The sequence below is a fragment of the Heterodontus francisci genome, unplaced genomic scaffold (genome assembly GCF_036365525.1).
Source record: "Heterodontus francisci isolate sHetFra1 unplaced genomic scaffold, sHetFra1.hap1 HAP1_SCAFFOLD_75, whole genome shotgun sequence".
NCBI classification, from domain to species: Eukaryota; Metazoa; Chordata; class Chondrichthyes; order Heterodontiformes; family Heterodontidae; genus Heterodontus; species Heterodontus francisci.
This window is the reverse complement of record NW_027141820.1, coordinates 803990-829442: the sequence shown is the minus strand read 5'-3', so window position 1 is coordinate 829442 and position 25453 is coordinate 803990. Positions and strand designations below refer to the sequence as shown.

Sequence of the window (25453 nt, the reverse complement as noted above, 5' to 3'; positions counted from 1 at the left end):
ATTGATTTCCAAACAGAGCTGGCATGAGCACCAGACAACTGGATTCAAAGAGCTTGTCGACAAAATTGCAATTAACTAAATGGACAGAAAGCCAAGTGGGAATATAAAGTTGTTGCTGTAATTGTGACCTGACTCCAAAAACAAAAGGACTGGGTTCTGGACTGGAATGGAATGGAATTCTTCAGTGTTTCTGTTGTTTGGCTTGCATTGACTCATCGATTTTCTTGTTTTTCACTTTGTCGATGCCTTTGAATAATTGTGGATCCTTCTTCAGGGTGTCTTCATTCACCAGGTAGTTCTGACCTCTGATGATGTTGATTGTAATCAGCTTCAATTCGCTGATAGTTTTGGAAGTGAGCAGATTTCCTTTGCTTGAGTCTACAACATGGAACTCAGTCTGACATGTGGACCCATGGGAGGATTTGAATGCCATCCCTGCGTTGGAGTTGCATCCATCCAATAAGAGACCGAGTAGAAGTGACAGTTCTGTCAGTCGAATATGAGACTTTTAATGGCAGGGTTGTGAGTTTGAGTGCCATTCTGTTTTTCCCTTTTGTAAGGCTTCATGAGCAGAGAGTACAGGGAGTGTTTGAAATGAGCAAGTCTCGCTTTGATTCAGGACTCTTACCTCTCAGCAGCATCACACTATGAAAGATTGAATTTGATCTCATTTCATTCTCAACTCGGGGTCTGTGCGGCTCAGTGGCACTTCTGGCTGTCTCCCGCTTCACAATCCATCAGTACTGAGAAAGCAATGGGGAATATTACTCACATGTTGTGTTCTTTAATTTTTTGGAAAACTTGAATGTATGTATTTTCTTCCAAAACAAGGACAACAAGCTGCGGTTAATGTAGGGCTGAAATAGCTCAGTTGGGAGAGCGTTAGACTGAAGATCTAAAGGTCCCTGGTTCTATCCCGGGTTTCAGCAATTTTGCTTCCTTATGCGTCCCTTGCCTTGGTTCTGATTTTCCGGTTGCACAATTTACTTTGAAATTATTTCCCAAGCACCAGTGGATTGAATTTGAGAAACAACACAGAGTCATTTACAGCACAGAAGGTGGTCGTTTGGCCTATCACGTGCATGCTGGCTCTCCCCGGAGCAATCGAGTCAATTCCACTCACCAGCTCGATCCCTTTCCTCCTGCAAGTTTCTTTCCTTCAAGTATCCATCCAATTTCCTTTTCAAATCATTGATTGTCTCTGCTTCCACCACACTCGTGGGCCAAGACATTACTACCCACAGCATAAAAAATTCCACCTCATCAAGGATGGGAAATACTTATATCATCTATATTTGCTTATTCTCTCTTTCTATGAGAAAAGACTGACAGTCAACATGAAAGGAAACCCAAAAATCTTCGAGCAGCATGTAAATGATAAGTGGGTAGTAAGAGGTTGAGTCGGGCCTATGAGGGACAAAAAGGATAATATAAGCTGAGAGGTGCAGGGCAATGTTAATCTACTTAATGAGTACTTTGTATCAGTGATCACTAAGGAAGTGGAATTTGACAAAATCTCAGTCGAAGTGAAGAGAGTAGAGGCAATGGAGAGAGTACAAATTAGGAGAGGGAGGTGGTAAAAAGGCTGGCTGTGCTTAGGGAAGATAAATCACCTGGTCCGGATGGCTCACATCCCAGGTTGCGAAAGGAAATGCGGATGCAGATAACGGAAGGGCTTGCTATAATCTTCCAATCTTCCCTGGATACGGGGGAGGTGCCAGAGGATTAAACAGTGGCAAATGCGACACCCTTATTCAAGAAAGGGTGTAAGGACAGTCCGGGTAACTACAGGCTAGTTAGATTAACAGCAGCGGTGGGTAAGGTTTTGGAAAGAATAATCAGGGTAAAAAATCAACAGTCACTTGGAGAGGTTCGAGTTAATTAATGAGAGTGAGCATGGATTTATAAAAGGGAGTTCATGCTTGACTAATCTAACTGCATTTTTTGATGAACTAACAGAGCAGGTTGATGAAGGGAACGCAGTGGATGTTGTTTATATTGATTTTAAGGAAGCGTTTGACAAGGTACCACATAAAAGGGCGGTTAACAAAATTGAGGTTCGTGGTATAGGAGGGTCAGTGTCCAATTGGATAGAAAATTGGTTTAAGGACAGAAAACAGCGAGTCTTATTAAATGGTTCTTTGTCAGACTGGAGGATAGTCGACAGTGGTGTTCCCCAAGGGTCAGTGCTAGAACCACTGCTTTTTTTGCTCAAGGTAAGTGACTTGGATCTTGGAATACAGAGTAGAATCTCAAAATATGCCGATGACACCAAACCTGGAGGAGCGGCAAACAGTGAAGATGATATGAACTGCCTGCAACAGGACAGTGATAGGCTAGCAGAATGGGCAGACAGGTGGCAGATGGAATTTAATAGTGACAAGTGTGAGGTGATGTATTTTGGCATAAGGAATAGGGAGAGGCAATATATACTTAATGGCACAGTTCTAAAGAGTGTACTGGAATAGAGGGACTTGGGGTTCATGTGCATCAATCTTTGAAGGAGGCAAGTCATATTGCGAGAGTGGTTCGCAAAGCATATGGGATCTTGGGCTTTATAAGTAGAGGCATTGAGTACAAAAGCAGGGAGGTTATGCTGAACCATTATAAAACTCTGGTTAGGCCCCAATTGGAGTGTTGCTTCCAGTTCTGCTCAGCAGACTTTAGAAAGAATGTGAGGGTCCTTGAGAGGACGCAGAGGCGATTTACCAGAATGGATCCAGGGATGGGGGATTTTAGTTACAAAGTTAGGTTGGAAAAGCTAGGATTATTCTGCCTTTCTCAAAGGAGATTGAGTGGAGAATTGATAGAGGTGTATAACACCTCTAGAGAACAGGCCATCCTGGACTGGGTATTGTGTAATGAGAAAGGATTAGTTAACAATCTTGTTGTGTGGGGTCCCTTGGGGAAGTGCCCCATAATATGATAAAATTCTTCATTAAGATGGAGAGTGAGAGAGTTGATTCCGAGACTCGGGTCCTGAATCTAAACAAAGAAAACTATGAAGGTATGAGGCGGGAGTTGGCTATGATAGATTGGGGAACGTTACTTAAAGGGTTGACAGTGGATAGGCAATGGCTAGCATTTAAAGAGCGCATGGATGAATTACAACAATTGTTCATTCCTGTCTGTGCAAAAGTAAAACAGGAAGGGTGGCTCAACTGTGACTTACAAAAGAAATTAAGGAAAGTATTAGATCCAAGGAGGAGAAATATAAAATGGCCAGAACAAGCAGCAAACCTGAAGATTGTGAGCAGTTTGGAATTTAGCAGAGGAGGACAAAAGGATTGATTAAGAAGGGGGAAATAGAGTATGACAGTGAGCCTGCAGAGAACATAAAAACTGACTGTAAAAGCTTCTATAGATATGTGTAGAGAAAAAGATTAGTGAAGACAAATGTGGGCCCCTTACAGTCAGAAACGGGGGAATTTATAATGGGGAACAAAGAAATGGCAGACCAATTAAATACATACTTTGGATCTGTCATCACAAAGGAGGATACAAATTATCTCCCAGAAATGTTGGGGAACATAGGGTCTAGTGAGAAGGAGGAACTGTATGAAATCAGTATTAGTAGGGAATGTTTGGGAAATTGATGGGATTGAAGGCCGATAAATCCCCAGGGCCTGATAATCTACATCCCAGAGTACTAAAGGAAGTGGCCCTTGAAATAGCAGATGCATTTCTGGTCTTTTTTCAAAATTCTATCGACTCTGGAACAGTTCCAATGGATTGGACGGTAGTTAATGTAACTCCACTATTTAAAAAAAGAGGCAGAAAGTAAACAGCGAATTATATACCGGTTAGCGAGGCCTGGACAAGGTATGCCAGCCAAGAGCGACGTCTCAATTCATTCCATCTTCGCTGCCTTCGGAGAATACTTGGCATCAGGTGGCAGGACTATATCTCCAACACAGAAGTCCTTGAAGCGGCCAACACCCCCAGCTTATACACACTACTGAGTCAGCGGCGCTTGAGATGGCTTGGCCATGTGAGCCGCATGGAAGATGGCAGGATCCCCAAAGACACATTGTACAGCGAGCTCGCCACTGGTATCAGACCCACCGGCCGTCCATGTCTCCGCGATAAAGACGTCTGCAAACGCGACATGAAATCGTGTGACTTTGATCACAAGTCGTGGGAGTCAGTTGCCAGCATTCGCCAGAGCTGGCGGGCAGCCATAAAGACAGGGCTAAATTGTGGCAAGTCGAAGAGACTTAGTAGTTGGCAGGAAAAAAGACAGAGGCGCAAGGGGAGAGCCAACTGTGCAACAGCCCCGACAAACAAATTTCTCTGCAGCACCTGTGGAAGAGCCTGTCACTCCAGAATTGGCCATTTTAGCCACTCCAGGCGCTGCTTCACAAACCACTGACCACCTCCAGGCGCGTATCCATTGTCTCTCGAGATAAGGGGGCCCAAAAGAAGCCACACATCAGTCGTGGGGAAAATGCTGGAGTCCATTATAAAAGATGTTATAGCAGAGTGCAATAATAACTCGTCTCCACTCCTAGTATTTCTAAATCCCACACATTCACTATAATGTGAACAATTATTTCCTGTTGTGTCTCTCTCAGATTTGTCAACTTCACTGTATTGGAGTGAGGTGACATCTACTGGCGGGAAGCAAGAACTGCAATCAAGCAGCAGAAACTCCACAGTCTGTCAGGGTTAAAGAAACATTGCAATGTGAGGATACAGCGAAGTGGTTTGATTGGGTAGATGGAGACATGATTCCACTTGTAGTGGTGTCTGAAGCAAAGGCCAGAAATACAAAATTGTCATTAATAAAAGAAATGAGGAATTCATGAAAAATGTGGTGACGTAGTGAATGGTTAGAATGTGGATAGAATAGAAAGTGAGATTAGATGGACAGAAGCAGTCTGAAAGGATGGCTAAACAAACGGTGAGTGCCCTGAAACGTTAACTGTGTTTCTCACAGCACAGATGCTGCCAGAGCTGCTGAACATTTCCAGCACTTTCTGTTTTTATTTCAGCATTTGCAGGATGTTGCATTGATCTGAAAAACAATGGATGATTTGCTGGGGGGTTCCAGTGAAATTCCACAGCAGCTAATAAAGCCTGACCTGTCAGCGGCTCGTTGGTCTAGGGGTGTGATCCTCTCTTAGGGAGTATGGTTAATTAACATGCGAGAGGTCCCGGGTTCAAGTCCCGGACGAGCTCTGGTCTGCTAGCGTTTTTAGATTAAGGTTATCTATTGGTTTCAGCCTTGCAGAAGGTGGAATTGACTTCCAAACAGAGCTGGCATGAGGACCAGACAACTGGATTCAAAGAGATTGTCGACAAAATTGTAATTAACTATATGTACAGATAGCCAAGTGGGAATATAAAGTTGTTGCTGTAATTGTGACCTGACTCCAAAAACATCTGGACTGGAATGGAATGGAATTCTTCAGTGTTTCTGTTGTTTGGCTTGCATTGACTCATCGATTTTCTTGTTTTTCACTTTGTCGATGCCTTTGAATAATTGTGGATCCTTCTTCAGGGTGTCTTCATTCACCAGGTAGTTCTGAACTCTGATGATGTTGATTGTAATCAACTTCAATTCGCTGATAGTTTTGGAAGTGAGCAGATTTCCTTTGCTTGAGTCTACAACATGGAACTCAGTCTGACATGTGGACCCATGGGAGGATTTGAATGCCTTCCCTGCGTTGGAATTGCATCATCCAATAAGAGACCGAGTAGAAGTGACAGTTCTGTCAGTCGAATATGAGATTTTTAATAGCAGGGTTGTGAGTTTGAGTGCCATTCTGTTTTTCCCTTTTGTAAGGCTTCATGAGCAGAGAGTACAGGGAGTGTTTGAAATGAGCAAGTCTCGCTTTGATTCAGGACTCTTACCTCTCAGCAGCATCTCACTATGAAAGATTGAATTTGATCTCATTTCATTCTCAGCTCGGGGTCTGTGCGGCTCAGTGGCACTTCTGGCTTTCTCCCGCTTCACAATCCATCAGTACTGAGAAAGCAATGAGGAATATTACTCACATGTTGTGTTCTTTAATTTTTTGGAAAACTTGAATGTATGTATTTTCTTCCAAAACAAGGACAACAAGCCACTGTCAATGCAGGGCTGAAATAGCTCAGTTGGGAAAGCGTTAAACTGAAGATCTAAAGGTTCCTGGTTCAATCTCGGGTTTCAGCAATTTTGCTTCCTTATGCGTCCCTTGCCTTGGTTCTGATTTTCCAGTTGCACAATTTACTTTGAAATTATTTCCCAAGCACCAGTGGATTGAATTTGAGAAACAACACAGAGTCATTTACAGCACAGAAGGTGGTCGTTTGGCCTATCACATCCATGCTGGCTCTCCCCGGAGCAATCTAGTCAGTTCCACTCACCAGCTCGATCCCTTTCCGCCTGCAAGTTTCATTCCTTCAAGTATCCATCTAATTTCCTTTTCAAATCATTGATTGTCTCTGCTTCCACCACACTCGTGGGCCAAGTCATTACCACCCACAACATAAAAAAGTTCCACCTCATCAAGGATGGGAAATACTTACATCTTCTATATTTGCTTATTCTCTATTTCTATGAGAATAGACTGGCAGTCAACATGAAAGGAAACCCAAAAATCTTCGAGCAGCATGTAAATGATAAGTGGGTAGTAGGAGGTTGAGTCGGGCCTATTAGGGACAAAAAGGATAATATAAGCTGAGAGGAGCAGGGCAATGTTAATCTACTTAATGAGTACTTTGTATCAGTGATCACTAAGGAAGTGGAATTTGACAAAATATCAGTCGAAGTGAAGAGAGTAGAGTCAATGGAGAGGGTAGAAATTGAGAGAGGGAGGTACTAAAAAGGCTGGCTGTGCTTAGGGTAGATAAAACACCTGGTCTGGATGGCTGGCATCCCAGGTTGCGAAAGGAAATGCGGATGCAGATAATGGAAGAGTTTGCCATAATCTTCCAATCTTCCCTGGATACGGGGGGGGTGCCAGGAGTAAACAGTGGCAAATGCGACGCCCTTATTCAAGAAAGGGTGTAAGGACAGTCCGGCTAACTACAGGCTAGTTAGATTAACAGCAGCGGTGGGTAAGGTTTTAGAAAGAATAATCAGGGTAAAAAATCAACAGTCACTTGGAGAGGTTCGAGTTAATTAAGGAGAGTGAGCATGGATTTATAAATGGGAGTTCATGCTTGACTAACCTAACTGCATTTTTTGATGAACTAACAGAGCAGCTTGATGAAGGGAATGCAGTGGATGTTGTTTATATGGATTTTAAGGAAGCGTTTGACAAGGTTCCACATAAAAGTGGGGTTTACAAAATTGAGGCTCGTGGTATAGGAGGGTCAGTGTCCAATTGGATAGAAAATTGGTTTAAGGACAGAAAACAGGGAGTCTTATGAAATGATTCTTTGCCAGACTGGAGGATAGTCGACAGAGGTGTTCCCCAAGGGTCAGTGCTAGAACCACTGCTTTTTTTGCTAAAGATAAATGACTTGGATCTTGGAATATTGAGTAGAATCTCAAAATATCCCGATGACAACAAACTTGGAGGAGTGGCAAACAGTGAGGATGATATGAACTGCCTGCAACAGGACAATGATAGGCTAGCAGAATGGGCAGACAGGTGGCAGATGGAATTTAATAGTGACAAGTGTGAGGTGATGTATTTTGGCATAAGGAATAGGGAGAGGCAATATTTACTTAATGGCACAGTTCTAAAGTGTGTGTTGGAATAGAGGGACTTGGGGTTCATGTGCATCAATCTATGAAGGTGGCAAGACATATTGCGAGAGTGGTTAGCAAAGCATATGGGATCTTGGGCTTGAAAAAAAGAGGCATTGAGTACAAAGCAGGGAAGTTATGCTGAACCATTATAAAGCTCTGGTTAGCCCCCAGTTGGAGTGTTGCTTCCAGTTTTGCTTACCACACTTAAGAAAGAATGTAAGCGTCCTTGAGAGGATGCAGAGGAAATTCACCAGCATGGATCCAGGGATGGAGGATTTTAGTTACAAGGTTAGGTTGGAAAAGCTAGGGTTGTTCTACCTGTATCAAAGGAGAGTGAGGGGAGAATTGATAGATGTGTTTTCGGCTATGACAGTTTTAAATAAATTGGCAAGGAAACATTGTTCCCGTTAACTCTTGGTACAAGGGCTAGGGGACACAGATTGAAGGTTTTGGACAGGAGATACAGGGGGAATGTGCGCAAGAACTTTTTTACACTGATTGGTGATGATCTGTAACTCGCTGCCCAAGAGGGCGGTGGAAATGGAGACAATAGAGGATTACAAAAGGAATTTGAATGGGCACTTGAAGGAAATAATTTTACAGGGCTATGGGGATCGAGCAGACAAGTAATAACTCGTCTCCACTCCTAGTATTTCTAAATCCCACACATTCACTATAATGTGAACAATTCTTTCCTGTTGTGTCTCTCTCAGATTTGTAAACTTCACTGTATTGGAGTGAAGTGACATCTACTGGCAAGAAAGAAGAACTGCCGTGATGAGATCAGCCATGATTGTATTGAACGGCAGAGCAGGCTCGAGTGGCTGACTTGCCGACTCCGGCTCCTCGTTCTTATGTTCATAGAATCATGCAGCACAGAAGGAGGCCATTCGGCCCCATTGTGCCTCTGCTGACTCTCTGACAAAAAGATGCAATTAGTCCAACCCCCTGCCTATTTCCCCATAATCCTGGAGAATTTCACTTTGAAATATTTGTCCAATTCCTTTATGAAAGTTATAATTGAATCTGTTTCCACCACCCTGTCAGACAATTCATTCCAAATCCGAATCAGTTACTGGGTAAAAAGATCTCTCCTCACCTCCCCTTGACATTTTTGGCCAATTATTTTAAATCTGTGTCCTCTGGTTACTGACCCCCAGGACAGTGGAAACAGTTTCTCTCTCTCTACCCTATGAAAATCCTTCATGATTCTGAACACCTCTATTAAATCTTCCCTTAACCTTCTCTACTCTGAGGAGAACAATCCCAGATTCACCAGCCTGTCCAGAGAGCTGACACCCCTCATCTCTGGTATCATTCTAGTAAATCTCCTCTGAACTGTCTCAGAAGCTTTGATGTCCGTTCTAAAGCCTGGTGCCCTGAACTGGACACATTACTCGAGCTGAGATCGAGCCAGCGACGCCCACATCCCGCGAACGAATAAAAAAACGCTGCCGAACCAGTCCCCAATTCTTAAGCATTTATCGACGCTCCCTGCCCAGTCCCCAAATCTTATTCATGTAGAAACGCTCCCTGCCCAGTCTCCAACTCTTATTCAATTATCGACACTCCCTGCCCAGTCCCCAATTCTTATCCATTTACAGACGCTTCCTGACCAGTACCCAAATCTTATTCATTTAGAGACGCTCCCTGCCCAGTCCCCCAATTCTTATCCATTTGCAGACGCTCCCTGCCCAGTCCCCAATTCTTATCCATTTACAGACGCTCCCTGACCAGTACCCAAATTTTATTCATTTAGAGACGCTCCCTGCCCAGTCCCCAATTCTTATCCATTTATGGACGCCGTTTCGGGAAGCCTCACCGGGAAAAGCTTCACCACCGCCATCCGCAGGGATACAGATGGGATTGTTCCATCTTATTGTGGCCCTGAGGCCCTGCTCCAGCTGTGTGAGCCCGCAAAGTCTTCTCGCACTTTGTGAATATCCCGCTCCAACTCCGAACCCGCAGCTCGAGCTGCTGACAAAGCTCCCTACCGCGCCTGCGCGCCCCGCTCCTGTCACAGATAGGGCCGATTCTAGGCCGCTGAGCATTCTGGGTATCACACCTGTCATTAATGCTATTCTTTCAGCTCAAAGGTTTTATTACGTACATTTCATGACCTGGAATCGTCGTGAGTGTTTTCTTTTGCACCTGTCAGTGCCTGGGAGGATAGAGTCAGCTTCACTTTGCAGCCATGAGTTTCTGGTGTGAGAAAGTGGTGTTTAACTCAGTATATTTCAGTTTTTGGTCTGTGACTGTGGGTATTATTCAGTACTTGTTTGTTTCTGCTATTGCTCTGTGAGTTTCACCACATATCTTTCAACAACTTGTATGTGAGCATCAGCTTTTGTCTATATCTATCAGTTTCTGAGAAGTGAGAAAGGGTTTGATTCTATCCCTATTAGTTTCTGTTACATGCATGTGTCTTTAATCTGCACCTCCTCTGAGTGTGTCTTCGTCTCTGTACTTGTAGGTGAGTATGTGTTTTGCTTTGTATCTCTCAGTCCTTGAAGTGTGAGCCTGGGTTTGTACCTAATTTCCTTTCTACCTTGCAGTTGGGATATGAAAGAAAGATTTTTACACGTTACCTGCCAACTGCTGCTACGTGACTGTGGGTTTCACACTGTATCTGTCAATTTCTTGTCTGGTAATGCGAAGTTTACAGTGTACCTGTCAGTTTCTTGTATGTGAGTGTTGATTTCACTCTGAAAAGAATCATAGATCATAGAATAGTTAGAGAACAAAAGGAAGCCATTCAGCTCATTGTGCTTGTGCTGCTTCTCAGCACGAGCAACTCAGCTCATGCCACAGACTCATGTATTCCATGAAAACATGCAATTTTTCCACTTCAGGTAATTATCTTATACCATTTTGAAAGCCATGGTTGAATCAGCCTCCATCACACTCTCAAGCAGTGCATATCAGATCTTAACCACTCGCTGTGCAAAAGAAGTTTTTCCTCATGTTGCCTTTGGTTCTTTTGCCATTCACCTTAAATCGGTGTCCTCAGGTTACAGAGCCGTGAATAATATTCCCCATTGCTTTCTCAGCACTGATGGATTGTGAAGCAGGAGACAGCCAGAAGTCCCACTGAGCCGCACTGACCCCGAGCTCGGAATGAAATGAGATGAAGTTCAATCTTTCACAGCGAGATGCTGCAGAGAGATGAGTCCCAAATCAAAGTGAGACTTTCTCATACTTTTGCTGAATTTCATTTCAAACACTCCTTGTACTCTCTGCTAATGAAGCCTTAAACAAGGGAAAAACAAAATGGCACTCAAACTCACCACCCTGAAATTAAAAGTTTAATGTTTGACTGACTGAACTGTCACTTCTACTCGGTCTCTTATTGGATGGATGCAACTGTATTCTCCAACGCAGGGGTGGCATTCAAATCCTCCCATGGGTCCACATGTCAGACTGAGTTCCATGTTGTAGACTCAAGCAAAGGAAATCTGTTCAGTTCCAAAACTATCAGTGAGTTGAAGCTCATTACGATCATCATCACCAGAGGTCAGAACTACCTGGTGAAAGATGACAATCTGAAGAAGGATCCACAATTATTCAAAGGCATCGACAAAGTGAAAAACAAGAAAATCGATGAGTCAGTGCAAGCCAAACAACAGAAACACTGAAGAATTCCATTCCATTCCAGTCCAGAACCCAGTCCTGTTGTTTTTGGAGTCAGGTCACAATTACTGCAACAACTTTCTATTCCCACTTGGCTATCTGTACATTTAGTTAATCAAGCTCTTTGAATCCAGCTCTCTGGCCCTCAAGCATTTCTCCATATGGAAATCAATTCCGCCTTCTGCAAGGCTGAAACCAATCAATGACCTTAAACTAAAAATGCCAAAGAAGAAGGACTTGTCCAGGATTTGAACCCAGGATCTCTCACACATTAATTAATCACTCACCCGAAGCAAGGATCACACCCCTAGATCAACATGCCACTGATATCAGAACTTCCTTTTAGCTCCTGTGGAATTTCACTGGCAGCCAAAGCCGACCATCCATTTTTTTTTCAGAGCAAAGCAACATCTTGCAAATTCTGAAATAAAAACAGAAAATGTTGGAAATGTTCAGAAACTCTGGCAGCATCTGTGGAGAGAGAAACAGAGTTCACCTTTCAGGGCGTTTACCTTTTGTTTGAGCCATCCTTTCACACTGCTTCTGTCCACCCAATCTCACTTTCTATTTTATCTAGATTCCACCCACTCACTACCTAAATACATTTATCATGAATTCCTCATATCTTTTAATAATGACAATTTTATATTTCTGGCCTTTGCTTTGGACTCCACCACAAGTGGAATCATGTCTCCACCAACCCAGTCAAACCCATTCACTATTTCCTCACATTGCAATGTTTCTTTCACCCTGACAGACGATGGAATTTCTGCTGCTTGATTGCAGTTCTTGCTTCCTGCCGGTAGATGTCACCTCACTCCAGTACAGTGAAGGTGACAAATCTGAGAGCACACAACAAGAAGTAATTGTTCACGTTGTTCATTGTTCAGTGAACAGGTCCCTCTATTCCTGCACACTCTTTAGAACTGTGCCATTAAGTATATATTGCCTCTCCCTATTCCTTCTGCTAAAATGCATCACCTCACACTAGTCACTATTAAAATCCATGTGCACCTGTCTGCCCATTCTGCTAGCCTATCACTGTCTTGTTGCAGGTGGTTCATTTCATCCTCACTGTTTGCCACTTCTCCAAGTTTGGTGTTATCGGCATATTTTGAGATTCTACTCTATATTCCAAGATCCAAGTCATTTATCTGTCGCAAGTAAAAAGCAGTGGTTCCAAACGTGACCCTTGGGGAACAGCACTGTCGACAACCTTCCAGTCTGAGAATGAATCATTTATTACGACTTGCTGTTTTCTGTCCTTAAGCCAATTTTCTATCCAATTGGACACTGACCCTCCTATTCATTCCATGAACCTCAATGTTGTTAATCATCCTTTTATGTGTCGTTTCTTAAAATCCATAGAAACAACATCCACTGCATTCCCTTCATAAACCTTCTCTGTTAGTTCATCAAAAAATGCAGTTAGATTAGTCAAGCATGAACTCCCATGTATAAATCCATGCTCACTCTCCTTAATTAACTCAAACCTCTCCAAGTGACTGTTGATTTTTTCCCTGATTGTTCTTTCTAAAACCTTACCTTAATCTAACTGGCCTGTAGTTAGCCGGACTGTCCTTACACCCTTTCTTGAATAAGGGTGTCACATTTGCAACTGTTTAATCCTCTGACACCTCCCCCGTATCCAGGGAAGATTGGAAGATTATAGCAAGCCTTTCTGTTATCTGCATCCACATTTCCTTTCGAAATCTGGGATGAAAGCCATCCGGACCAGGTAATTTATCTTCCTGAAGCATAACCAGCCTTTTCAGTACCTCCCTCTCTCAATTTGTACCCTCTCCATTGCCTCTACACTCTCCACTTCTCCTGATATTTTGTCAAATTCCACTTCCTTAGTGATCATTGATACAAGGTACTTATTAACTAGGTTAACATTGCCCTGCAGCTCTAAGTATATATTACCCTCTTTGTCCCTAATGGGGCCCACTTCACCGCTGACTACCTGCTTATTATTTATATACTGCTCGAAGATTTTTGGGTTCCCTTTCATGTTGACTGCCATTCTATTCTCGTAGAGATAGGGAATAAGCTAAATATAGAAGATATAAATATTTCCCATCCTTGGGTGAGGTGGAAATTTTTTATGCGGTGAGTGGTAATGTCCTGACCCACGAGTGTGGTGGAAGTAGAGACAATCAATGATTTGAAAAAGAAATTGGATGGATACCTGAAGCAAAGGAACTTGCAGGAGGAAAGGGATCGAGCAGGTGAGTGGAACTGAGTAGCTGGCTCCGATAATTGCTGCAGTCACTGCGATCCCCCTTAATTTTGTACAAGGTGACAATGTTTGCATCACGCATGTTTTGAGCCCTTGTTGAGCTGGACTATGGTGGGCTCACTGTCCAGTTCCTCCGTGACAGGGAAGTCTGGAATGGCACTGAGAGCTACTTCAATGACAATGTTCTCCGTTATGTAGAGTTCAAGATAATGCTCCACTCACCTTTCCATCTGCTTGTTAGGTTCAGTGATGATCACCCCTCTCTTTGTCTTCAAAAGGTGCTGATTTAGTTACTACTGGGCCCATTGCTTTCTTAATTCCTTCAAACATAGCATCCCCGGATTCATCAGCAGAGTTTTAACCAGTATTGATTGGTGCAGTGCCGAGCAGTCTGCAGAGACTTGTTTCTGGCAGCTCTGAGAGCATTTAGATGTTGTTTGCTGGGGACTTGTTTGTAGTTCATGAGGGCTCTCCTCTTAGTTGCAGTAACTGACTCCATTTCAGTCCAATAAGCCTCAAACCAGTCAGCATTCCTCCCATCTCTTTTCCCATACACAGTGAGTGCAGAGTTATAGATGGTGGTGTGCAGATGATTCCACTTTGACACTGCACTGAGGCCTTGAGCATTGTTGTCTGAAAGAGCCTGATCGAGGATGTTGAGGAACTCCTGGGTCCTTTCTGGATCAGTGGTTCGGCAAGTGTTGATCAGAAGACGAGCTTTTATCATGGATGGATGAAGCTTCCTTGGCTGAAGCCTGACCTTGTTACACACCAGGGAGTGATCAGTGTCACAGTCAGCGCTGTGATAGCTGCGAGTGATGAGGACACTGCTGAGGGTGTTATGTCTGGTGAAGATAAGGTCTAGCTGGTGCCAATGGCATGATCTCGGATGTCTCCAGGACACCTTGTAGCACAGCTTGACCTGGAAGTAGCTGTTCATCACACAGAATCCATGGTGACAGCATAGCTCCAGCAATCTCTGTCCATTTACATTCATCTTGCCAATCCCCTGGTGCTCTATGCACATTGGCAAAGCTGTGTAGTCAGTACCCAAGCTTGTGTTGAAGTCTCCTAGAAGGTACAGTCCCTCAGTGCTGGGAATTCTACTGATGGCAGTGTCAAGTGTCACATAGAATTGATCCTTGACATCTGGGGTGGAGGTGAGTGTCGGGACATAGATGCACATGAGATTAACTGGGCCCACACTTGTTGACAAGTGAAGAGTAAGAAGTCTCTCTGAGCCTACTGTGGGTGGTTCACTCATTTGAAGTGGCGTGTATTTTACTGTGAAACCCACTCCATGTTCACGAGTTGCCTCTTGGGCTTTCCCCTGCCAGAAGAAGGTGTAGTGTTTCTCTTTGAGGGATCCACTTTGAACGAGTCTAGTTTCTTGCAGCACAGCAATGTCCACATTGAGCATTGTGAGTTCCTTGTCGATGACAGCTGTCTTGTGTGTGTCATCAACCTGCAGAAGGTTGTCTGTAAGGCCAGGACACATGGTCCTCACATTCCAGCTTGTGATGCGAAGGACTGGTGTCTTCTTTGTTGAGTTTGTTTTTCTTGGTGCATGGATTATCAATCCGTCTGTTGAGAGATGACTCTCCAAGCTCCAAGCACCCATTGAAGCAAGCAGGTCGTGGCTTCACAGCACCTAACTGACTGGGGGCTGCCCAGCTTGGAGTGAATGGTAGCTATCCAATGAGACACTAAGAGCTCTCCCACTGTCCGAAGTAACCCCTGGCGCTCATACTCTACACCAATTGAATGAGAGCTTATAATCAGTAACTGTTTATTCCCGGGTTGTGCTCATGTTTAACCACGAAGCTGGAGTGTCCTCTCCAGGGCACAGGCCTGGGCAAACAGTATGGAGACCCTGAGCATCAGGGCCCCCTCTCAGCATTGCTCGTATTGTCCAAAGGAAAGGAAAAACCAGTACTGTTTGTTACCAGTTCTGTTGTAGGAGTTGCTGGAAAACTGCCTGATAAGTCACAGGTAACCGCCCCCAGGACTCCACTCCGGATTTACTGTCCAGGTTTACTGCCTCAGCCTTCTTATTTATTTATTTAGAGATACAGTACTGAAACAGGTCCTTCCAGCCCACCGAGTCTGTACCAACCATCAACCACCCATTTATACTAATCCTACATTAATCCCATATTCCTACCACATCCCCTCAATTCCCCTACCACCTACCTACACTAGGGGCAATTTACAACAGCCAATTTACCTGTCAACCTGCAAGTCTTTGGCTGTGGGAGGAAACCAGAGCACCCGGCAGAAACACACACAGTCACAGGGAGAACTTGTAAACTCTGCACAGGCAGTACTCAGAATCGAACGCGGGTCACTAGAGGTGTGAGGCTGCGGTGCTAACCACTGCGCCACTGTGTCTTCTCCAGACACCCCTTGAGAAGTGAGACTTTTTGCCCAGAGATGGGGCTCTGTTGCTTGGCATCAGGATGGAACCACACACCAGTGGGCCTGTATGACATGCACAAGGATATCACACACTGCCCCATCTCTGGTACAGATCAGAGTCAGACACTGAACAGATTGCAACCCACAAGGACATCACAACCTTCCCGCTCTCTGGGACAGGTCAGTGTGATACACCAAACAAACAACACCCCACAGGGACCTCATAAATGCCACGTCCCTGTGACAGACCAAGGTCAGACACTGCAAATATTGCAACCACAGGAACATCACAAATTGCCCCATCCCTCGGACAGCTCGGGGTCTGACATTGAACATATTGCAACAACAAGGACATTACTGTATTACTCCCTCCATTCTGAAAAACAAGCATTCACCCTACTTTTTACCCTGCAGCCAATTTTGCAAAACTGAAACAGGCCCTTCGGCCCACTGAGTCTGTGCTGACCAACCACCACCCATTTATAGTAATCCTACACCATAATCCCATATTCCCTACCACATCCCCACCATTCTCTTACCTACACGAGGAGCAATTTACAACAGCCAATTTACCTATCAACCTGCAGTCTTTGCTTGTGGGAGGAAACCGGAGCACCCAGCAGAAACACACACAGTCACAGGGAGAACTTGCAAACTCTGCACAGGCAGTACCCAGAACTGAACCTGGGTTGCGAGAGCTGTGTGGTTGCAGTGCCAACCACTGTGCCATTGTGCTGCCCCAAGTGTAGTTTATTGTACCTTTTCAAACACAATTTTGACGTCCAGACACGTACCATTAACCTCACCACCCTCGTCAACTCTCTCTGAAACGTCATCAAAGAAATTAATTCATTAATTATTTCAGACACAATCTTCTGTTAACCAATCTGTACTGGCTGTCATTTATCAGCCCATGTTCTACCAAGTGACAGTTAATTTCCTCCTGGATAATTGTCTCTAAAAGTTTCCCCACCACCGACATTAGACTAATTGGTCTGTAGTTCCTGGGTTTATCTCTCTTTTTAAACAGGGCTGTAATATTCACAACCCTTGCAGACTTATCTTTTAATTCTGGAAAGTCTATTGTGGACAATCACTTTGGGCATGACTTTAACCAATTAAAGCAACAGGATACTTGATTAATAAGTCCAGAACTTTTATTGAGAGTAAAATAGTACTTAATAATTGAAAGTAAAATTATACTTAACAAACTTGGGGAATATAGGTTTACAGCTCTGGGGACTGGTCGAGCTTGGTCTCAGAGTGTCACGGTCCTCTTTGTCCAGTCTAGATCCCTCGTCAGATGGAGAACTTGGTTGATGATCTGAGTCTTTACCCCTGAGATCTTCTAGTGTTCCTGCACACTGAAACCTTACAAGATCCCTACTTTTAACCCCTGGATGGCCATCACACCACCATGTAAAATAATAATTGGTCCTAGCTGTTGCTCGGTACATTTAATTAGTTCTTAATAATGTCTTCCACTAACAGTCACCTGTCCTCAGAATCTCAGACATGAGTACAATGGAGTGGTTTCACACTGTCTCCCAATCTGATTTGAAACAAGTTTCCTGTTCATTAAATCTAGACTCTTGAAGGTCACGATGTACCATACCATGGGTTTTATCAGGGGTCCGAGAAAGGTCCATTGTTTGAATACATTTAGCTGAAACTGTCCGTTCCCACAAAGACACAGAAACTCACAGTAATTAGATTGAACAAACTTTAAATGAAAACCCATTCTCTCTAAAATGTTTATTGATTCATTAATTATAACTCAATCAAGGTTCATTACTTTTACAATCATCTGTTTCAGGATGGGTAGCTACTCATTAATTATACAGGATATAAACGTTAGTACTGAACACAAATGGTTCCTTTGGTCATGTGTTCATTATAAAATGGCTTTCTTAACGTTGTTAGTTATGACAATGGATACATGATAAAAATGGTCAAGTTAAACTGAGATCGAACTACCCAAGCTTACCTCCATCCTCCAGTCCTCTGGCATCATTCCCATATTCAAGGAGGTTTGAAAGATTGTGGTTCGAGTCTCTGCTATTTCCACCTTGACTTCCCTCAGCAACCCAGGATGCAGCCCATCCAGACCGGGTGACTTTTCTACTGTGAGCACTGCAAACCTTGTAATTGTCTCCTTTTTAACTATTTTCATCCCCTCCAAATTCTCCACTTCCTCCTCCTTTACTGTGACATTTGCAGCACCCGTTTGTTTTGTGATGACAGATGAAATGTACTTAATTAGTACCTCAGCCACACCCTCTGCCTCCACAGGATCTCCTAATTGACCCACCCTTTCATTGACTGTCCATATGTTGGTAAAAGACTTCAGTGTTCCCAGTTATGTGACCTGCTAATCTTTTCTCATACATTCTCTTGCTGATCTCATTCCCTTTTTAGCTCTCCTCTGTACTTTCTGTATTCTGCTTGTTTCTCTACTGCAGATGAATCCTCACATGATTTTTCAGTGAATGGTTTTTGAACTATTTTGTAAAAGGAGTTAGTTTTGTAAATTTCTCCCTCGCTCCCCTCATGGTCAGGCAGAAAGTTTAACTGCTGTGTTTTCAAACAGCAACAGCTTTATTTGAAAAGCCATTGGGACAGGATTTCGGGTTTTAATCCAGTCACCAATCTGGTTCTGATGTCTTGTGGCTCCAGCTGTCACATGACCTGTCAGAGGATGACCTCATAATTGACCCAGTCATGGAGCTGTGGGTTGATGTTTAAATTGCTTCAAAATAATTTTCCAGAAGGACAATCAAAATGAATCGATATATAAAAGGTAGATTTTGTGAATTTGTGCTCCCAATGGAAATTCCTGCAGAGTCTGCTGGTTTTCATATCCCCAATTCCCCACAGGAAGCTCTGTGCTCGGAGTCTGTATTCATTACATCAACATTATACAGAATCATTTCATGGGAGACCCCAGTGTGAATTGTAGACAGGTGGGTCAGTTTTAACTTTCAAAGTAACACAGAAGCAAAATACTGCTGATACTGGAAATCTGAAATAAAAACAGAAAATGCTGGAAATACTCAGCAGGTCTGGCAGCATCTGTGGAGAGAGAGACAGAGTTAACGTTTCAGATCTGTGACCTTTCATCAGAACTGAGCTGAAATTGTCTGAGGGACTGCGATTGTGGAATCAATTTCAGAGTCAAAGACATTGTACTTGGTAAGGATAGGAAGATGGAGATTATTAAGTACAGTGCAAAAATATAGATGCTTTTACATTATTTGAATCAAAATTGATTTAAACTTTGTGCTCATGAATCCTATCTTTTGATCACAATGACACTGATAACAATGGAAAAAGCAAGACTTGCATTTCACGACCACAGGACATTGCAAACCCTTTTACAGCCAATGAAGGAAGGACTTTTAAAGTGTAGTCACTCAACAGTACAATAGAGTACCCTACAATAAAGATGTATAAGATTCTCACCACACAACTGCCAGACAATGACCATCCCAAACAAGAGAGAATCTAACCATCTCCCTTTGACATTCAATGGCATTACCATCGCTGAATCCCCCACTCTCAACAACCTGGGGGTTACCATTGAGCAGAAACTGAACTGCAGTAGCCATATAAATATTATGGCTACAAGAGCAGGTCAGAGACTAGGAATCCTGCGGCAAGTAACTCACCTCCTGACTCCCCAAAGCCTGGACATTAGTCAGGGGTATGACGGAATACTCTCCACTTGTCTGGCTGGCTGCAGCCCCAACAATACTCAAGAAACTCAACAGGACAAAGCAGCCCGCTTGATTGGCACCCCATTTACAACATTCATGCCCTCCATCACTGGCACATAGTGGCAGCAGTGTGTACCATCCACAAGATGCACTGCAGCAATGTGCCAAGGCTCCTGAGACAGCACCTTCCAAACCCGCGACCTTTATCACCTAGAAGGACAAGGGCAGCAGATGCATGGGAACACCACAACCTGCAAGTTCCCCTCCAAGCCACACACCATCCTGAATTGTAACTGTATCACCGTTCCTTCACTGTTGCTGGGTCAAAATCCTGGAACTCTCTTCATAACAGCAGCACATGGACTGCAGTGGTTCAAGAAGGCAGCTCAGCACCACCTTCTCAAGGCAATTAGGGATGGATAATAAATGCTGGCCCAGCCAGCGACACCCACCTCCCATGAATGAATAAAAAAAATTATAATATCCTGTAATCCTCCAAAGTAGAAAATACAGATGGAAATGAAAAATAATAAAACACAGTCAGCATGGATTTCATGAAGAAAGACTTGATGAACCTTATCTTTGAAAAATCAACAGCAAGAGTAATATAGCAGATGTAGAAGAGTTTAAGTTAATAAAGCCTCATCCATTTATGTGCTTGAACCATCAAATTGTGGGTTAACAAACAAACATACTAACTGACAGAGCTGCATGTTGTGCTTTCTAAATTACCCTAAAGTAGGGTGTTAATGAGTTAAAGCTTCAGGTTGCTGCAACCAGAATAGCCATTGTCCACTATCAGTTTTCCTGTTATAAATAAAGATGGAACATTCATTGTGAATCTATAGAAACAGTCTGGTCCTGCACACTGCAGACACATCCACGTCATCACCAACCAGCTCTCCGATAATTGGTGCAGTTATTTGACTTTTCCCCATTCGCTCCATGGAATTACTTTTAAAAGATTTTAAATTACAAGCAGTTTTGTTAATGTTCAGCCTTTGAGAAGAAATCATTCCCTGGCCACAGTGGAGACAGCATTGACTATAAAACAGTAGACTACCAGGTAACACAGTGAAAGCTGATCAGCTAATCTATAATTACTTACATTTCTTAATTTTGCTCTTGCTATTCGGTTTTTCATCATTTTCAGCTCCTGACTGTGGATATTATTGTGATTAAATGTGAAAAGATGCACTGTGTCTCAGCCCCGGTATATTGGCTCTTTCTCTGTACAGTGCTGTATACACTCAGATACTGACAGTGTCTCTCCCTCCCTCAACTTTCCAGCCCTGACGGTGCAGAAAGCGCTGCTCAAAGTTACACATTCTGACTGTTTGCAGTTGATTAGTGAGAGATTATTAACGTATCCTTCTGCAGCACTGCCTCGGTTAATAACAGCAGATCTAAGCCACATTTCAGATACAGAAACAGATGCATCAATTATTCACTCTTTCCCAGAGTGAGTGAGGCCGGGACAAGCAGCAACATTCCGGCCCCACACTCTGCAATTACCCAGCACCAGTGGAAAGCAGTGAATACAGATTCAATCAGTGGGTTAATGTCCATTACAGGGATGCAAGATTCCACGGCCCAGGACAAACATCCCCATACGCCGAGAACAAGCTCAGGAAAACCCGGGGGAGTTAATATCCCAATCACTGAGCATTCCAGTAACATTGAACAAGTTCCTGAACTGAGTGAACCTTTCAAAGTACAGAAGTGATGACGAGGTCAAAAAGGTCTGAACAGTTGAGGTGACTGAGCGGTTTCAGCTTCTCTGTTCAGGTTGCAGCTTTCACTGGAGGCATGTGCTCAAATCCCACTTCTGACAACTTGATTTTCAGTTACTTTGCAGAGCTTCCTTGAAGGTTTGAGGTAGAGTAAATACTGAGGAACTGTTTCTAACTGCTGAAAGGTCAATAACCGAAGGTTATAGATTTAAGGTGACTCACAAAACCAGAAGGAACTTGAGGAAAAATCGATTTCTGCAACATGTGGTTAGGATTTCAGTTATGTGGATAGATTGGAGAAGATGGGGTTGTTCTCTTCAGAGAGGAGATTTGATAGAGGTGTTCACAATCATGAGGGGTCGTGACAGACCCGATAGAAATTGTTGGTAGAAGGATTGAGACTCAGGTGGAAGCTGTGGCTCAGTTGGTCACACTCACCTCGAAATCACAAGCTTCTGGGTTCAGATTTCACAGCTGACACTCCAGTGCAGCACTGAGGGTGTTGAAGGTGCTGCCTTTCAGGTGTGATGTTAAACCAAGACCTGGTCTGCATGTTTGGGTGAATGTAAAAGATCCCATGCTGCAATTTCAAACAAGTGAAGAGCAATTCTCCCTGGTGTTGTGATCAATATTTGCCCCTCAATCAGATCAGTTGGTCATTATCACATTGCTGTTTGTGGGTATTAGCTGCTGCATTTCTGACCTTACAACAGTGATTACACTTCAAAAGTATTTCATTGTCTACAAAGTGCTTTGATATGTCCAGTGGTCTTGAAAGGTGCTATATAAATGCAAGTCTTTTCTTTCTTTATCACAACACATTGCTGTGTAAAAAATGGTTCTTCATGTCACCTCTGGTTCTTTTGCTAATCACCTGATATCTGTGTCCTCTGCTTACTGACCCTTTTACCACTGGAAACAGTTTCTCCTGATTTAAACTATTGAAGAACTTCATGACTTTGAACAAATGTGTCAAATCTTTTCTGAATTTTCTCTGCTGCAAGGAGAACAACCCCAGCTTCTCCAATCTCTCCACATAACTGAAATCCCTCACCCTGCTACCATTGTGGTAAATCTCTTTTTTATTCTTTCATGGGATGTGGGCACTGCTGACACAATGTGATTCCTGTCAACGGAGCGGCCCGCTGACATCATCGGACTGTGCCAAGCTGTGCATAGGCACAGCTACATCTTGCCAGGATTAGGTGGCACATGTGGAGGATGATGTCATTGCGCAGCGCCAACATCATCGCATATCCGCGCTTGGTCCATCTTCGCACATGTGCGCTAAAGCGTCATCAGGTTTCCAGCCCCTCACTCAGCTGGAGGAAGCGGCTGAATAGGAGACTTTGAGGCTGGAGCTCTCCCCCGTCGGCAACTCGCTCCAGGCCTCGACGCTTCCTCCCCTCAGCCGCTCGCTGTACACCTCGATGCTCCCCTGGACAATTGTTCCCCACTCGCGTCATCCAGCTCTATGGACGCTTGCTCTCTGCCCCCCAACCCCGCTCCAGCCGCCAGCTCTAGGCCATGCCACTTCCCTCCTCTAGGCCACTCACTACTCACTCCTACGTCACACTTTGCAGCCCACCTTGCTTCTTCGGGCGGCGCGTGGAGACTGGACAAACGTGGGAGCAAGTGGCCGAGAGAAGGGAAGCAGCGCAGCCTAGAGCTAGTGGCTGGAGGGGAGGGGGGTGGGGAGTGAGCGAACGACTGGAGAATGGGGTGACATGATCGGGAGACAATCGGCCAGGGAAGTGGGGGGGGGAGCAGCGAGGTCTGGAGCGAGCGACTATGGAGGGTGGAAGCGGCCGGTGCAAAGCAGGGGGAGAAAGCGAGTTGTGCCACCTAGTTTGCATTGTCAGCAAACGCAGCCTTTATTGTCCATCCTTAATTGCCCTTGAGAAGGTGGTGGTGAGCTGCCTTTTTGGAGCTGCTGCAGTCCATGTGTTGTACGTAAACCCACAGTGCTGTTAGGAAGGGAGTTCGAAGATTTTGATCCAGTGACAGTGAAGGAATGGTGATATAGTTCCCAGTCAGGACAGTGTGTAACTTGGAGGGGAGCTTGCAGATGGTGGTGTTCCCATTCATCCAATGTCCTTCTAGGTGGTCGAGGTTGGGGGTTTGGAAGGTGCTGTCGAAGGAGGCTTGGTGAGTTGCTGCAGTGCATCTTGTAGATGGTACACACTGCTGCCACTGTTCACTGGTGGTGCAGGAAGTGAATATTTAAAGTAGTGGATGGAGTGCTGATCAAGTGATCTGCTTTGTCCTGGATGGTGTTGAGTTTCTTTGGTGTTGTTGGAGCTCCACTCATCCAGGCAAGTGGGGAGTATTACATCACACTCCTGACTTGTGACTTGTAGATGGTGGACAGGAGGTGAGTTACTTGCAGCAGAATTCCCAGCCCCTGACCTGCTCTTGTAGCTACGGTATTTATATGACTGATCCAATTCAGTTTCTGCTCATTGGTAACCCCCCGGATGTTGATTGTGAAGGATTCAGCAATGGTAATGTCATTGACTGTCAAGGGGAGATGGTTAGATTCACTCTTGTTGGAAATGGTCATTGCCTGGCATTTTTGTGGCGTGCATGTTACTTGCCACTTATCAGTCCAAGCCCAATCTTGCCCAGGTCTCTCGACATGTGGACACGGACTGCTTCAGTATCTGAGGAGTTACTAATGCAACTGAACATTTTGCAATCATCAGTGAACATTTCCACTTCTGACCTTATGATGGAAGGAAGTTTATTGATTCCAGACAGATACATGAATGGGCAGGAAGAAAAGAGATACAGACCCTTAGAAAATAGGCGACATGTTTAGATAGAGGATCTGGATCGGCGCAGGCTTGGAGGGCCGAAGGGCATGTTCCTGTGCTGTAATTTTCTTTGTTCTTTGTTTGTTCTTTGATGAAGCAACTGAAGACGGTTGGGGCCGAGGACACTACCCTGAGGAACTCCTGAGCGATGTCTGGTACTGAGATGATTGGCCACCAACAACCAGCACCATATTCCTTTGCGCAAGGTATGACTCCAACCAGTGGAGATTTTTCTCCTTGATTGCAATTGACTTCAATTTTGCAAGGGCTCCTTGATGCCCTTGGCAAGAGCAGTCACTGTCACCTCACCTCACCTCCTGAATTCAGCTCTTCTGTCCATATTTGGGCCAAGGCCATAATGAGGTCAGGAACTAAGTGGCCCTGGCAGAACCCAAAATGAGCATTGGTGAGTAGGTTATGGCTGTGTAAGTGCTGCTTGATAGCACTGTCAACGACACCTTCCATCACTTTACTGATGATCAAGAGGAGGCTGATCGGGCAGGAATTGACCGGGTTGGATTTGTCCTGCCTTTTGTATACAGAACATACCTGGGCAATTTTCCACATTGCTGGGTAGATGCCAGTGTTGTAGCTTGGCGGGCGGTGTGGCTAGTTCTGGAGCACAAGTCTTCAGCACTGCAGCCAGGATGTTGTCAGTATCCAGAGCCTTCAGCCATTTCTTGATATCATGTGGAGTGAAGTGGATTTAGCTGAAGATTGGCACCTGTGATGCTGTGGACATCAGGAGGAGGCCGAGATTGATCATCTACTTGGCACTTCTGGCTGAAGATGGTTGCAAATGATTCAACCTTGTATTTTGCACTGATATACTGGTCTCCCTTATCATTAAGGATGGGGATATTTGTGGAGCCTCGTCCTCCTGTTAATTGTTTAATTATCCACCACCATTCAGGACTGGATGTGGCAGGACTGCAGAGCTTTGATCTGATCTGTTGGTTGTGAGATCACTCAGCTCAGTCTATTGCATGCTGCCTCCGCTATATGACATGCAAGTAATCCTGTGTTGTCGCTTCACTCATTTTTAGGTCTGCTTGGTGCTGTTCCTGACATGCCCTCCTGCACACTTCATTGAACCACTATTGCTCCCTTGGCTTGATGGTAATGGTAGAGTGAGGGATATGCCAGGCCATGAGGTAACATATTGTGTTTAAATACAATTCTGCTGCTGCTGATGACCCACAGTGCCTCATGGA

At 44.2% G+C, this 25453-nt stretch overlaps 1 non-coding gene across 1 annotated transcript; it reads left to right on the top strand.

Annotated features, from left to right (window-relative positions):
* Positions 1–856: 856 nt before the first annotated feature.
* Positions 857–929, top strand: trnaf-gaa (transfer RNA phenylalanine (anticodon GAA)). The gene has a single exon. It is a non-coding gene; the product is annotated as a tRNA-Phe (tRNA).
* The last annotated feature ends 24524 nt before the right edge of the window (positions 930–25453 follow it).